The sequence below is a fragment of the Mustela erminea genome, chromosome X (genome assembly GCF_009829155.1).
Source record: "Mustela erminea isolate mMusErm1 chromosome X, mMusErm1.Pri, whole genome shotgun sequence".
NCBI classification, from domain to species: Eukaryota; Metazoa; Chordata; class Mammalia; order Carnivora; family Mustelidae; genus Mustela; species Mustela erminea.
The window spans coordinates 78,178,639-78,194,661 of record NC_045635.1 but is presented as its reverse complement, the minus strand read 5'-3'; the positions used below and the strand labels follow the sequence as shown (position 1 = coordinate 78,194,661).

Below are 16,023 nucleotides of genomic sequence, written 5' to 3'. Positions count from 1 at the left end.
TTTCAACTTTCTGAGGAACTTCCATGTTTGCATTTCCATCATCAGTGCAAGAGGGTTTCACTTTCTCCACATCCTCAATAATACCTGTTGTTTCCTGCACTGTTGATTTTAGCCATTCTGACAGGTGTGAGGTGATATCTCATTATAGTTTTGATTTGTATTTCCCTGATGATGAGTGATGTTGGGTATCTTTTCATGTGTATGTTGGCCATCTGGGTATCTTTTGAAAAAAATGTCTATTCATGTCTTCTGCCTTTTTTTAATTGGATTATTCAGTTTTGTAGTATTTAGTTTTATAAGTTTTTATATTTTGGATATTAACCCTTTATCAGATAAATTATTTGCAAATATCTTCTCCCATTCCATAGGTTGCCTTTTAGTTTTGTTGGTTGTTTCCTTCACTGTGTAGAAGCTTTTTAATTTGATGAAGTCCAAATAGTTCATTTTTGCTTTTGCTTCCCTTGCTTCAAGAGACATATCTAGAAAGAAGTTGCTACAGCTGATGTCAGAGAAGTTACTGCCTGTGTTCTCCTCTAGGGTTTTGATGATTTCCTATCTCACATTTAGGTCTTTCATCCATTTTGAATTTGTTTTTGTGTATGGTGTAAGAAAGTGGTCCAGTTTCTTTTGCATGCAGCTGGCCAGTTTTCCCAACACCATTTGTTGAAGAGACTGTCTTTTTCCCACTGGATATTCTTTCCTGCTTTGTCACAGATTAATTGACCAAATAATTGTGGGTTCATTTCTGGGTTTTCTATTCTGTTCCATTGTTTTGTGTGTCCGTTTTTGTGCCATTATGTACCATAGTATTTTGAAGACTACTCCTTTGTAATACAACTTCAAAGTCCAGAATTGTAATGACTCTAGGCTTGCTTTTAGGATTCTCTGTTCTAGCTCTGTAAAAACTGCTACATTAAATTTGTAGATTGCAGCTGAGAGACAAGATGGCGGAGAAGTAGGAGGCGCTTTTTCAACCTGTCCCCTGAAGTGAGCTGATTACCTACCAAAGAACTCTGATCACCAATGAAATCAGGCTGAGATTAGAATCATACACTTCTGGATCTCTATGGGGGCAGAAGACGCCAGTGGACAGGTAAAGCGGAGGGGGAACATTGGACTGATATCGGAAGATAAACAAAAGGGGGAGGGAGCCACCAGAAGCAACCCATTAGAAATTTATACCCCAATACGAGAGTGCCCTGTGATTGGGGACCAGCATTAACTTGGGAGTCTGGTTGAAAGCACTCAAAAAGAGCAAAAGATCTTAAGGGGAAATTGGTGGAATCGGGCAATTAGGGACAGGGACTTAAGCCCAGGGACCCAGGATGGCCAGGGGAACAGAGAGCACTGCAAAGAAGCCAGGTCTTGGTCCCTGAGCCACCAGCAAGCCTGATAACATCTGGGGGGAGGCGCCCATGAGGGAGTCTGGGGTGGACACAAGCTGGCAGAACCATAGCCTTTTGCACTCTGCACACCCACTCTGTGACTGGGGTCTGAGTTGTGCCCCACACCCTCCCCTGAGAGAGGTCAATACAGGTGCAGCAGGCGCGCTCTAGGACCCGGAGAGTCTGAACTCTCCCAGCCCAGGCCAGTGTGACAATCTCAGTGTAATATCACTGGTTGGGACCTCTTTGGTGGTCTGGACCTGCCCAGATAGCCGCAGCTAGTATTTCTCATGGTTTTGGGTACAAGAAGAGCTCCTGTGACGTGCTCTGCCAGAGGCAGAGGGGGAGATTATGTGCTCTGGAGCACCCAGAGGAGAACAGACTGAGGCTTCTCTCTGAGATGGAGGTCTGGGTGCAGTTTGCTTTCCTGTAAACCTCCAAAGAACCGCCAAAAGCTGCCAAGGGGAGAAAAAACAAATTAACAAACAAAAAAACCTCCAGAGAACAAAAGCGTGAAAAACATGTTTCCTCAGAGCCCAGGCCCTTGATGGGGGTAGGAGGACTCAACTCTAGCAAGACTCCCTGAAAAACCAAGCAGCAGGCCCCTATCCCAGAAGGTCAGCCAAAAACAAAAACAAAACAAAAACAAAAACAAAAACAAACAAGAGGACAACCAACACTACCTCATAGATACAACTTTTATTTTTAATTCATTCCCACTATTCTGCTTCTTTTCATTTTTTTATTTAACTTTTTAACCTACTTACCATCACAATGAGATGTTCAGTACATCAACTTCCATAATAAACTTTTAACTTGAACTTTTTTGATACATATACCTGTGTTTTTCTTTTTTCTATTTTTTAACTGTTTAATTTTAATTTTATTTTTAAATATTCATATAGAGATAAGCTTCAAGGTAATTCCCTTTCCCCAATCAATGTTACCCCTATATATAAACCAGTTTTAATCCCTCTTTATCTCAGGAAAGCTGAGTCCTTTAACAAAGATATCAAGATACATCCAGGAAGAATCAAACTAACCTTCCTTGCCCACAGTGAGAAATTATAACCACACTCGCATCTTCTTCTGTCAGTGTTTCTGTGTATTTGTTTTTGTTCTGATAGTATATAAATCTTATACTTGGGGTTGATTTTGATGTGGTTATTTATTCATTTATTTTCTCTTGTCATCTGCTTTTGTTGGTCTTTTTGTTTGTCTCTTTTTGTTTGTATACTTTATAAATCTTAGCTTTGGGGCCCATCCGGGCTGGGCCTTCTCTTTTATTTTATCTTTCTTTTTTTTTCCCTGTCTCTCTCTCTCTTTTTTCTTTCTTTCTGAGGGGGGAACTCTTGATTTCTCAGAAGCGTTCCAGAGGGCACCTTGCCGGCACCACGGTTGATACATTCAGCTACTACACGTCCATTCAGCTATCTCTCACCAAAATGACTAGGAGGAGAAATGCCCAACAGAAGAAAAATTCAGAGACTAGCTCCTCTCCATCAGAGCTTTTGGATATGGATATAAACAATATGTCAGGAAGGGAATTCAGGCTAACAATTATCCAGGCAGTACCTAGGTTGGAGAAAGGCTTTGATGACAAAATGGCATTGATTAGGGCAGAAGTGAAAACCACCAGGGATGATGTTAACAATGCTCTCAATGAGTTCCAATCTAGTCTAAATTCTCTAAAAGCTAGGGAAACTGAGGCATAAGATAGAATTAGTGATCTGGAGGACAAACTGATAGAGAAAAAGGATCAGGAGGAAGCCTGGAACAAACAGCTTGGAAGCCATGAAAACAGAATTAGGGGAATTAGGGAAATAAATGATGCCATGAAACGTTCCAATGTCAGTATTATTGGAAACCCTGAGAGGGAGGAGAAAGAAAGAAGACTGGAAGATATAGTTGAACAAATTCTCCATGAAAATTTTCCCAATCTGGCAAATAGAACCACCGTTCATGTACTAGAGGCAGAAAGGACTCCCGCCAAGATCATAGAATCTAGAAAGACTTTGAGACACCTGATTGTGAAAATGATGAATCATAATTTTAGACAGGAGCTCTTGGAAGCAGCTAGAGGCAAGAGATTCCTTATGTACAGAGAAAAGCTCATCAGAATAACATCAGACCTGTCCACAGAAACGTGGCAAGCCAGAAAGGGCTGGCAAGATGGATTCAGGGCACTAAATGAGAAGAACATGCAGCCAAGAATACTTTATCCAGCAAGACTGTCATTCAAAATGGATGGAGAGATAAAGAGCTTCCAAAATTGGCAAGGTTTAAAAGAGTATGTGACTACCAAGCCGGCACTGCAATAAATATTGGGGGGGGGGGGTTGGTTTCCATAAAAGAGGGAAAAAACCCAAGAATATCATTGAACAGAAATATATGGAGACAAGCTACAGAAACAAAGACTTCACAGGTAACACGATGTCAACAAAAACATATCTTTCAGTAATCACTCTCAACGTGAATGGCCTAAATGCACCCATAAAACGGCACAGGGTTGCAGAATGGATCAAACGACAGAACCCACCCATATGTTGTCTACAAGAGACCCATATGGAACCTAAGGATACATTCAGATTGAAAGTGAAGGGATAGAGAAGCATCTTTCATGCCAATGGGCCGCAAAAGAGGGCTGGGGTAGTGATTCTCATATCAGAGAAATTAGATTTTTTTTAAGATTTTATTTATTTATTTTACAGAGAGAGATCACAAGTAGACAGAGGGCAGGCAGAGAGAGAGAAGGAAGCAGGCTCCCTGCTGAGCAGAGAGCCCGATGCGGGACTCAATCCCATGACCCTGAGATCATGACCTGAGCCAAAGGCAGCGGCTTACCCCACTGAGCCACCCAGGCACCCAATAAATTAGATTTTAAACTATGGACTGTATTCAGAGATACAAAAGGACACTACATCATTCTTAAAGAGTTTCTCCACCAAGAAGATCTAACAATTGTAAATATTTATGCCCCCAATACAGAAGTAGCCAACTACATATGAAAACTGTTAATAATAAAGAGTCATATTGATATGAATACATTAATAGTAGGAGATTGTAACATGGCACTCTCAGTAATAGATCATCCAAGCAGAAAATCAATAAAGAAACAAGAGCATTGAATGACACACTGGACCAGATGGACCTCATAGATATATACAGAACATCCTACCCTAAAACAGCATAATACTCATTCTTCTTGAGTGTACATGGAACCTTCTCCAGAAGAGAAAACATACTGGGTCACAAATCAGGGCTCAACCAAAGCCAAAATATTGAGATTATTCCCTGCATATTCTCAGACAACAATGCTTTGAAAATGGAGCTCAACAACAAGGAAAAGTTTGGAAGGAATTCAAACACCTGGAAGCTAAAGACCACCTTGATTAAGAATGCTTGGATCAACCAGGAAATCAAAGAAGAACTTAAACAATTCATGGAAACCAATGAGAATGAAGACACTTCATTCCAAAACCTATGGGACACAGCAAAGGTGGTCCTAAGGGGGAAATACATAGCCATTTATGCCTCCCTCAAAAAAATCGAAAAATACAGAATACACCAGCTGTCTTTATACCTTAAAGAACTGGGGAATCAACAACAAATTAAGCCAACTCCACATACAAGAAGGGAAATAATTAAGATTAGAACAGAGATCAATGAAGTTAGAAACTAGAGACATAGTAGAATGCATCAATGAAACTAGAAGCTGGTTTTTTGAAAGAATCAGTAAGACCGATAAACCATTGGCCAAACTATTCCAAAAGAAAAGAGAAAGGCCCCAATTAATAAAATTATGAATGTAAAGGGAGAGATCACAACTAACACCAAGGAAATAGAAACAATCATCAGAAATTATTATCAACAGTTATATGTCAGTAAGTTAAGCAAACTAGATGAAACGGATGCATTCCTGGAAAACTACAAACTTCCAAAATTGGACCAGGAAGAAATTGAATAGACTGATATCTAGTAACAAGATTGAAGCAGTGATCAAAAACCTTCCAAAAAACAAGAGCCCAGGACCTGATGGATTCCCTGGGGAATTCTACAAAACTTTCTTTTTTTTTTTTAAGATTTTATTTATTTATTTGTCAGAGAGAGAGAGAGCAAGAGCGAGCACAGGCAGAGTGGCAGGCAGAGTCAGAGGGAGAAGCAGGCTCCCTGCGGAGCATGGAGCCCAATGTGGGACTCGATGCCAGGACGCTGGGATCATGACCTGAGCCGAAGGCAGCTGCTTAACCAACTGAGCCACCCAGGCGTCCCTCTACAAAACTTTCAAAGAAGAAATAACACCTATTCTCCTGAAGTTGTTTCAAAAAATTGAAGTAGAAGGAAAACTTCCAGACTCTTTCTAGGAAGCCAGCATTACCCTGATCCCCAAACCAGGCAAAGACCCACCAAAAAGGAGAATTTCAGACCAATATCCCTGATGAATATGGCTGCTAAGATTCTCAACAAGATCCTAGCAAACAGGATCCAACAGGACATTAAAAAGATTATCCACCATGATCACGTGGGATTCATCCCTGGGCTACAAGGATGGTTCAACAATTGCAAATCAATCAATGTGATAGGACAAATCAATAAGTGAAGAGAGAAGAACCACATGGTTCTCTCAATCGATGCAGAAAAAGCATTTGACAAAATCCAGCATCCATTCCTGATTAAAATGCTTCAAACTATAGGAATAGAGGGAACATTCCTGAACCTCATCAAATCTATCTATGAAAGACGCACAGCAAATATCATCCTCAATGGGAAAAAGCTGACAGCCTTCCCTTTGAGATCAGGAATATGACAAGGATGCCCACTCTCACCACTCTTGTTCAACATAGTATTTGAAGTCATAGTAACAGCAATTAGGCAACAAAGAGAAATAAAAGGTATTCAAATTGGCAATGAAAAAGTTAAACTCTCTTTCTTCACAGATGTGATACGTTTTATGGAAAACCCAAAAGACTCCACCCCCAAACTATTAGAACTCATACAGCAATTCAGTAATGTGGCAGGATAAAAAAAAGTCAATGTACAGAAATCAGTTGCTTTCTTATACACTAACAATGAAAATACAGAAAGGGAAATTAGAAAATCGATTTCATTTACTATAGCACCAAGAACCATAAAATACCTGGGAATAAACCTAACCAAAGGGGGAAAGGATCTGTACTCGAGGAACTACAGAACACTCCTGAAAGAAACTGAAGAAGACACAAAAAGATGGAAGACCATTCCATGTTCAGGGATCAGAAAAATAAACATCGTTAAAATGTCTATAATGGCTAGAGCAATCTATACTTTCAATGCCATTCTGATCAAAATTCCACAGGCGTTTTTCAAAGAGCTGGAGCAAACAATCCGAAAATTTGTATGGAATCAGAAGAGACCCTGAATAGCTAAGGGAATGTTGAAAAAGAAAAACAAAAGTGTGGGCATCACGTTGCCTGATTTCAAGCTTTACTACAAAGCTATGATTACCAAGACAGCCTGGTACTGGCATAAAAACAGACACATGAACCAGTAGAACAGAACAGAGATCCCGATGTGGACCCTCAACTCTATGGTCAAATAATCTTTGACAAAACAGGAAAAAATATACAGTGGAAAAAAGACAGTCTCTTCAATAAATGGTGCTTGGAATATTTGACAGATATATGTAGAAGAATGAAACTCGACCATTCTCTTACACCATACATAAAGATAAACTCTAAATGGATAAAAGACCTCAATGTGAGGCAGGAATCCATCAGAATCACAGAAGAGAACATAGGCAGTGACTTCTTCAGTATCAGCCACAGGAACTTATTTTAAGATATGTCTCCAAAGGCAAAGGAAACAAAAGTGAAAATGAATTGTTAAAGCTTCATCAAGATCAAAAGCTTCTGCACAGCAAAGGAACACAGTCAACAAAACAAAGAGGCAACCCACGGAATGGGAGAAGATATTTGCAAATGACAGTACAGACAAAAGGCTGATATCTAGGATCTATAAAGAACCCCTCAAACTCAACACACACAAAACAGATAATCATGTCAAAAAATGGGCAGAAGATTTGGACAGGCACTTCTCCAATGGAGACATACAAATAGATATCAGACACATGAAAAAATGTTCATCATCACTAGCCATCAGGGAAATTCAAATCAAAACCACATTGAAATACCACCTTCCACCAGTTAGAATGGCCAAAATTAACAAGACAGTAAACAACACCTGTTGGAGAGGATGTGGAGAAAGGGGAACTCTCCTACACTGTTGGTGGGAATGCAAGTTGGTACAGCCACTTTGGAAAACAGTGTGGAGATTCCTTAAGAAATTAAAAACAGAGCTTCCCTACAACCCTGCAATTGCACTACTGGGTATTTACCCCAAAGAAACAGATGTAGTGAAAAGAAGGGCCATCTGTACCCCAATGTTTATAGCAGCAATGGCCACGGTCACCAAACTCTGGAAAGAACCAAGATGCCCTTCAATGGATGAATGGATAAGGAAGATGTGGTCCATATACACTATGGATTATTATGCCTCCATCAGAAAGGATGAATACCCAACTTTTGTATCAACCTGGGCGGGACCGGAAGAGATTATGCTGAGTGAAATAAGTCAAGCAGAGAGAGTCAACTATCATATGGTTTCACTTGTTTGTGGAGCATAAGAAATAACACAGAGGACATGGGGAAATGGAAAGGAGAAGGGAGTTGGGGGAAATTGGAGGGGGAGACGAACCATGAGAGACTACGGACTCTGAAAAACAATCTGAGGGTTTGGGAGGGGCGGGGCGTGGGAGTTGGGGTGAGCCTGGTGGTGGGTATTATGGAGGGCACATATTGCATGGCACACTGGGTGTGGTACATAAACAATGAATTCTGGTACACTGAAAAGAAATTTTTAAAAAATTGTAGACTGCTTTGGGTAGTAAAGACACTTTAATTATATTTGTTCTTCCAATCCATGACATGGAATGGTTTTCCATTTCTTTGTGTCCTCTCCAATTTCTTTCATATGTGTTCTATACTTTTCAGAGTACATGTGTTTCACCTCTGGTTAGATTTATTCCTAGATATATTATTGTTCTGGGTGTAACTATAAATGCAATTGATTCCTTAGTTTCTCTTTCTGTTGCTTCATTATTGATATATAGAAATATAACAGATTTCTCTACATTGATTTTGTATTCTGTGACTTTACTGAATTAGTTTATTGGTTCTAGCAATTTTTGGTGGAATCTTTGGGGTTTTCTATATAGAGTATCATGTTATCGGAAAATAGTGAAAGCTTGACTTCTTCCTTGATGATTTTGATGCCTTTTATTTCTTTTCTGTTGTCTGAATGCTGAAGCTAGGGCTTCCAGTACTATGTTCAATAACAATGGTTAAAGTCGATATCCCTGTCTTGTTCCTAATCATAGAGGAAAAGTTCTCAGTTTTTCCCCATTGAGGATGATATTAGCTTTTTAGTTTTTCCATTTATAGCCTTTATGATGTTGAGGTATGTTCCTACTAAGCCTATTTGTTGAGGGTTTTTATCATGAATGGATGTTGTACTTTGTTAAATGCTTTTTCTGAATCTATTGAAAGGATCACATACTTCTTATCCTATCTTTTATTTATTTTTAGTTTTAAAAAATATTTTATTTATTTATTTGTCAGAGAGAGAGCGCACAAGCAGGGGGAATAGCAGGCAGAAGGAGATTCACAAGGAGCCCAATGCAGGACTCAATCCCAGGACCCGGATGTAGGACACAATCCCAGGACCCCGGGATCATGACCTGAAGACGCAATAACAAGAATACATCTATGGAGCTTTTCCTAGAGGTATCTATATTGAAAATTGTTTTCTTGGGGCGCCTGGGTGGCTCAGTGGATTAAGCCGCTGCCTTCGGCTCAGGTCATGATCTCAGTGTCCTGGGATCGAGCCCCGCATCGAGCCCCGCATCGGGCTCTTTGCTCAGCGGGAGCCTGCTTCTCTCTCTCTCTCTGCCTGACTCTCCGCCTACTTGTGATTTCTCTCTCTGTCAAATAAATAAATAAAATCTTTAAAAAAAAAAAAAAAAAGAAAATTGTTTTCTTCATAATGAAAGACACAATACTTTTTAAAAGTCTGGAAAACATTACCAAAAATTCTCCTGACTTACACGAATTATTGATACCTCCCCTTCTTTAGTCCCTATCAGGCTAGTACCTCTAGTATAAGAGCACAAAACCAGCTGGCTCATCCAGACAAAATCAAAGACTACCATTTAAAATATAGTAGAATAACAAAATCTTAATTTTAGAGCAGTATTTCTCAACCTCAGTACTAGTGTTGTTTTTGGCTGGTGTCTTTCTTTGCTGTGGGAGCCATCCCGTGCATTGTTATATGTTTAGCAGCACCCCTGACCTCTCCTCACTCGATGCCAGTAGGACCCCTTCCTGGTTTTGACAACCAAAAATGTCTCCAGAGATTGCCAAATGTTAGACAGGTGGATCAATACTAACCTGGAGTTTCAGAGAGATAATTTATTGATGAAAAATTACAAACTACCTGCTCTGATGAACCCAGATTCTTTTCAAACATATGGAAACTCAGCTCCAAATGAGTTTACATAATGGCTTAAGGTCACACATTTATGTAATTGAATATTTGGGAATAGAAGTCATGTCTCTTCACTCCTGGTTTGTTTGTTCTATTCTTTTTTTTTTTTTTTTGTTCTATTCTTTTTTTTTTTTTCCTTTTTCATTTTTATTTTTATTTATTTATTTATTTATTTATTTTAGTTTTTTTTTTCCAGCATAACAGTATTCATTATTTTTGCACCACACCCCGTGTTCCATGCAATCCGTGCCCTCTATTCTATTCTTAAAGGAAGAAAAGACAATGTGGATATGACACCAAACGTACAAGCAACCAAAGAAAAAAATGGACTAATAAGCCTTCATCAAAACAAAAAACTTTTTATCCATCAAAGGACCCAGTCAAGAAAGTAAAGAAATAACCCACAGAATGGGAGAAAATACTGGTAAATCATATATCTCATAAGAATATACAAAAGGTCTAATTCAATAATAAAAAGACAAATAATCCAATTAAAAATGGGAAAAGGATTTGAATATTTACTTATTCAAAGATAATATTTATATATATGTCCCCAATAAAAACACAAAAAGATGTTAGACATTGTTAATCCTTAGTGAACTGAAAAATCAAAACCACAATGAGGTACCTCTTCATGCCCTCTAGGACTGTTACAATTAAAAAAGAAAGAAGGAAAGAAAGATAGAGGAAAACCCAGATAATAACAAGTGAGGACTGGAGAAACTGGAACCTTTGCATTGCTAGCCAAGAATGTAAAATGGTGAGTGAGTCATTTTCAAAAACAGTCTGGCTGTTCCTCAAAATGTTACACATACAGTTACAATATGACCCAGCAATTCTACTTCTAGATATATAGCCAAGAGAAAAGAGAACAAATGTTCATAAAAAAGGCTGCAGAAGAATGTTCAGAGCAGCATTACTCCTAATAGCCAATAAAGAAATAACCCAAATGTCCATCAACTGATAAACAGATAAACAAAATGTGGTATATATCCATATAATAGAATGCATTCAACCACAGAAAAAATGAAGTACTGATACATGCTGCAACATGGATGAACCTTAAAATATTCTGCTAAGTCAAAGAAATCAGACACAAAAGGCCACCTATAGTATGATTTCATTTATATGTACCGTCCAGAATAGGAAATCTATAGAGACAGAAAGTAGATTAGTGATTGTCGGGGGACAGAAGAGGGGAGAATGGGGAGTACCTGTTGACCAGTATGAGGATTCTTTTTGGGGGTGATGAAAATGTTCTGGAAGTAGATAGTGGGGATGGTTGAACGACCTTATGAATATATTAAAAAAAATACTAAATTGTATGCTTCAAAATGGTAAATTTTATATATAGATGTATATAAATTATATCTCAATAAAAATAAAATTTAAAAAAGATGTTTGAGAAAGACAGGATTTAAATAAAATTACAACTCAGAAAAAAGGACAGTGTGAAAAAGCAATATATATTCAGGTTCTGATATAACAAGGTGTATGATATTTAGTAAATAACGTAAGAGGAGGTAAATAGTAGGGGACAGAAAGGAGGTTAATGTATATTTTATTACTGGTCCAATCTCTGAGCTGGTAAATAGTTACCTACATCTGGGTAGACTTCTATTATCAAACTAAAGGACTGTCTACTTGCTGAGTGCTGTCATTTATTATAAAGATTAAAAAAATGGTAACTTGCATTTGTAGTTTTTCCCTTTTCTGATAATAACAGCTATTCCTCAATGGAAATTTATTATGTGCCAGATGTTTTAAGTAAATAATTTTGAATCTTTATAGAAAATCTGCAAAGTAGGGGCGCCTGGGTGGCTCAGTGGGTTAAAGCCGCTGCCTTTGGCTCAGGTCATGATCCCAGGGTCCTGGGATCACGCCCCACATCAGGCTCTCTGCTCAGCAGGGTGCCTGCTTCCCTTCCTCTCTCTCTCTCTCTGTTGGCCTCTCTGCCTACTTGTGATCTCTGTCAAATAAATAAGTAAAATCTTAAAAAAAAAAATCTGCAAAGTAACTATTATTTGTTCTTATTTTGCAGGTGATAAAACTTAGGCTCAGGTAGTTTAAGTGAGATGCCCAAGGCTAGCTACATAGTTATTAAGTAGCAGAACCACATATGATCACTTATGCTATCATGATGTCTTCCAAGTGGAATTGCCAGACAAAACACAAGATGTTCAGTTAAATTTTAGTTTTAATACAAGATAAACCATATATAATTTTTAGTTTAAGTATATCTCTATTGTGTGGGATATACTTATACTAAAAAAGTCATGTAATATTTACAACACATTGACACTAAAAAATTATCAACGGTTTATATGAAATTCAGATTTAACTGGGCATCCAGTATTTTTGTTTGATAAAACTAGCAATCTTACTTCCAAGACTGCTGATTTTATATAAGCATCCTCTCATGAACAAAGATCATCTAATGAAAATAGAATGATTATAAATGCATAAAAACAGCACAAATTTAAGCCATATTTGAGAACAGCAATGTTGATACAGATCACTGATAGGCATTATATGGCTCATGGACTTGAATCATACTATTTCTGTAGCAATCTCCATATATTTCTTTCTTCTTCATTTCTTGGAAATAGAATAAAACGTAAAAAGTTTATATAAAAATCTGTACTGACACAACTGGGGGTAGAAGAAAATAAGTCAATAATTATTATGAAAAAATCACTAATGGAGAAATTTGGCATATGTGACTAGGTTAAATTTCTATACAAAAGGGGGAGCTTGCAACTGGCACTACTAAGATAACATGAATGTAGATCTAGTAAAAGATGAAACAGACCAAATAATGGCCCATCAGTTTACATCTTAAATGTTTCAGGAACAGATTTAACAACAAGACAAATGCACAATTCGAAATGGCACGTGTAATCCTAAAGAGGCCAAAACAAAAGAGGAAAATAATTTCTGTGGTTTGTTATTAATAAAAATGAATGAAGCATCTACAAAGGCATGTATTTTTCAAGGAACACAGACTGTGGAGTAAGATTCTGGTCCAGGTATCATCATTTCTGTCTTCATGAAGAGGCCTCACATGCTGAAAATAACATTCCTCTTGGGGTTTTTGTTCTTTGGCTCTGGCTTTAGGAAATTGGGAAACGGGAAACACTCTTTAAAGAAAAAAAATGTATTTTATTTTTTGTTTTAAAGATTTTATTTATTTCAGAGAGAAAGAGAAAGAGAGAGAGGGAGCATGCACGAGTGGGGGTGAGGGGTTGAGGCAGAGGAAGAAGCAGACTCCCTACTGAGTGGGGAGCCCCACGTGGGGGCTCCATCCCTGGAACCCGGGACCATGACCAAAGCCAAAAGCAGAAGCTCAACTGACTGAGCTTGGGACCCAGGCATCCCAAGAAAAATATTTTTAAAAAGAAAGGGAAATCTTAACTATGGTTTCATATCAACAATCTTTAGTTTTAGTAGAGTGAAAGATAAGAAATTTCAAGACATTAACTCCCCTAAATATGTAAAAACTAATGAGAAAACTCCTTTGAGGAATGGGATGTATTCTTTTCATCCTAATTCCTACAAAAGAAAGCCTCAAATAATTAAAAGAATAACAGCAACAGGAGTAAATTTAAACTCAGGTTTTAAAAAAATCCCTTAAATAACTGCCTGTGATTAACAACACTTTGTATTTGTCAAGCCTCACTAAACATTTTAAAACACTTAGTCATGAGTACTTAACCAACATTCTCAAGGAAGCATCAATCATTATTTCTTAGGGTTGGGATTCTTTCAATGTACAGGACTGTGTTCTTTTAAAAGAATGCTAACTGAGAAAGCGTTTTGGTGGTAACTTCGTACAAAATAAATGTTTACCGAAAAAAGCTTCAGTTTTACTGGCATATTTATTTTTCAAGAGTCAGTAAAAAGTACAAGAGGAGCAAAATATAATTGAAAATGTCTTTAGGATTTACTGCAAAAAATATTCACCAACCTAATTTTAAATCTCTTACTGAAATCTCTATTGCCTTGCTGAAAAATATGAATAAATTAAAAATCTTATTTCCCTTGCTGTGCATAATTAACAAATGAGACCTATGGGCTTAAAAATGTCATATGGAAAATAAGTTAATGTAAATGGTAAGCCCTCTCGTTTATTCCAATTAAGCTTTTAGAAATGGATGAAAATGGTTCAGAAAATTCCAAGGGGTTCAGATTCCTGCTTCATTCATGTCAGGTCTATATGAAGCAAGCATCTTCTAACCTTGTTATGATACTTGAAAGCAAAAACCACCACCACCAAAAGCCATTCCTTCCTTCCATTGTCCTTAAAGGTTTACCAACACACAGCCAACTGCAGAAGTACTCTGCAAGCACTGTGATCTGAATGAAAGTTGAAGGTGTATTTGAGGGATGGAGAAGTGGAACAAGTAGGAAGGGAAATAGATCTTGGATGTGAGAAAAACCTGGTATCAAATCTAAGCTCTGGTCACGTCTCCTAAAAGCTATGTGTCCTTGAACGAGTTAGTTACTTCATCTCCTTGAGCTTTAGTTTCCACATCTGTAGAATAGAGATAACTACTACTCAAATTACTTTGTTGTTAAATAGATTAAGGGAAATAATGTTTACATAAAGCATGGAAGACAATGCCTTTTATAGAAGAAATGCTCAATATATGGTGGCATTTGTTATTAATAGAAACATCTGAAAGTTTGAACAGTAACAATTTGGTCATTAAGACACAAATGACCACATATGTTTGATCTATGACTAGAAATGTAGCATATTTTGATAGTTTACGCTCATAAGCATACTGAACATGATTTTTTAACTGTACTGTACTATTGGCATCTAAGGTAATTTAAAAAATCCATATATATCACTATCACTTGGCATTTATTTAAAAAAAAAAAGCAAAATTTATTCTTTCCTCCTTTAGGTTTTGGATCATCCTAGGTACCTGTGTGAATATACTAGGCAACACTTGCAATTCATTATATTATTGAAAGCTATATGATACTAGAGTCACATAACTTTAAAAAATGTAAATTGGAAATGTCCTGGTGAACAAATTGGTTACTCTGGTCGGTGCCAGAGGCATACTGTGATCACATTGCTGAATATTTCTTCATTCATCAGGGATGTTAGAAAGATTCCCACATGACACTAAGTCAAATCCTTTGGCAACACTATAAAGAAACCTAGTATGTATTATATAGAAAATCTTTTCATACCCTAAACATGAATCACCAAGATACTATTTTTAATGAAAACTCAACGGACACGTGAAATTCTCTCCACATTTTTTATCTTGAACTGTCCTACCACCTGATTCTCTCTTGGCTTCAATTCAAACAGTGCTTTTCCTTCATTCTGCTTCTTGTTAACCACTTCAGAATTTTAAATTGTTTCTCTTAATTAAGAGAAATAACAGTGAGCAATTAAAACTTAAGTTAAAGAATCACTGATATGGCTACTGTAAATTTCTATCTTTCCTAAATAAATATGATCATTCTAAGGCTTCATTTTTTTAATGCATCTTATTGATAATATTTCTAAAAATTTCTGACATGTAATTTTATTCCCAGGATAAAAATAACGAGAAAGAGGCCTATTTACTTTGTTTTTGTGTAATCCAGAATCATAATTCAAACATTCCAAGTAGAATAACATACCCCTGTAAACAGGGGATGGCCTTCAGGAGCTGAGAAATCTGGTTTAAATCTTAGCTAATAACTATCATGCTTTATTCCCTATGGCCATTTACTCAACTGCACTAAGCCGCCTTTCATGATCTTTCAAATACCTGTACTTCATAGTGTTGGTTTGCAATTTAATGAGAAATTGCCTATGAAGACATTAAATACAGTGCCTACCACATAGAAAGTGTTCAATGAATAGAGGTGGTTATTATATTATTCCACAGTGGGCAATATCAATGTCCCATGCAATTCAGGATCTGTACTCCAGTTCTCCAAACCCTGGAGCATGCCCACATATGTGTGCACTGGGGAGAAGGAAGCATTCTTTTTGATATGGAAATTTTGCAATATCAGTTAAAAATAGGAAGAAATGGAACACACA

The 16,023-nt window shown here is 37.4% G+C and overlaps 1 protein-coding gene across 1 annotated transcript in view; it reads right to left on the bottom strand.

The window, feature by feature from the left end:
* Positions 1 to 16,023, bottom strand: part of DIAPH2 (diaphanous related formin 2) — a 958,873-nt gene that overhangs the window by 214,110 nt on the left and 728,740 nt on the right. The window lies entirely within an intron of this gene.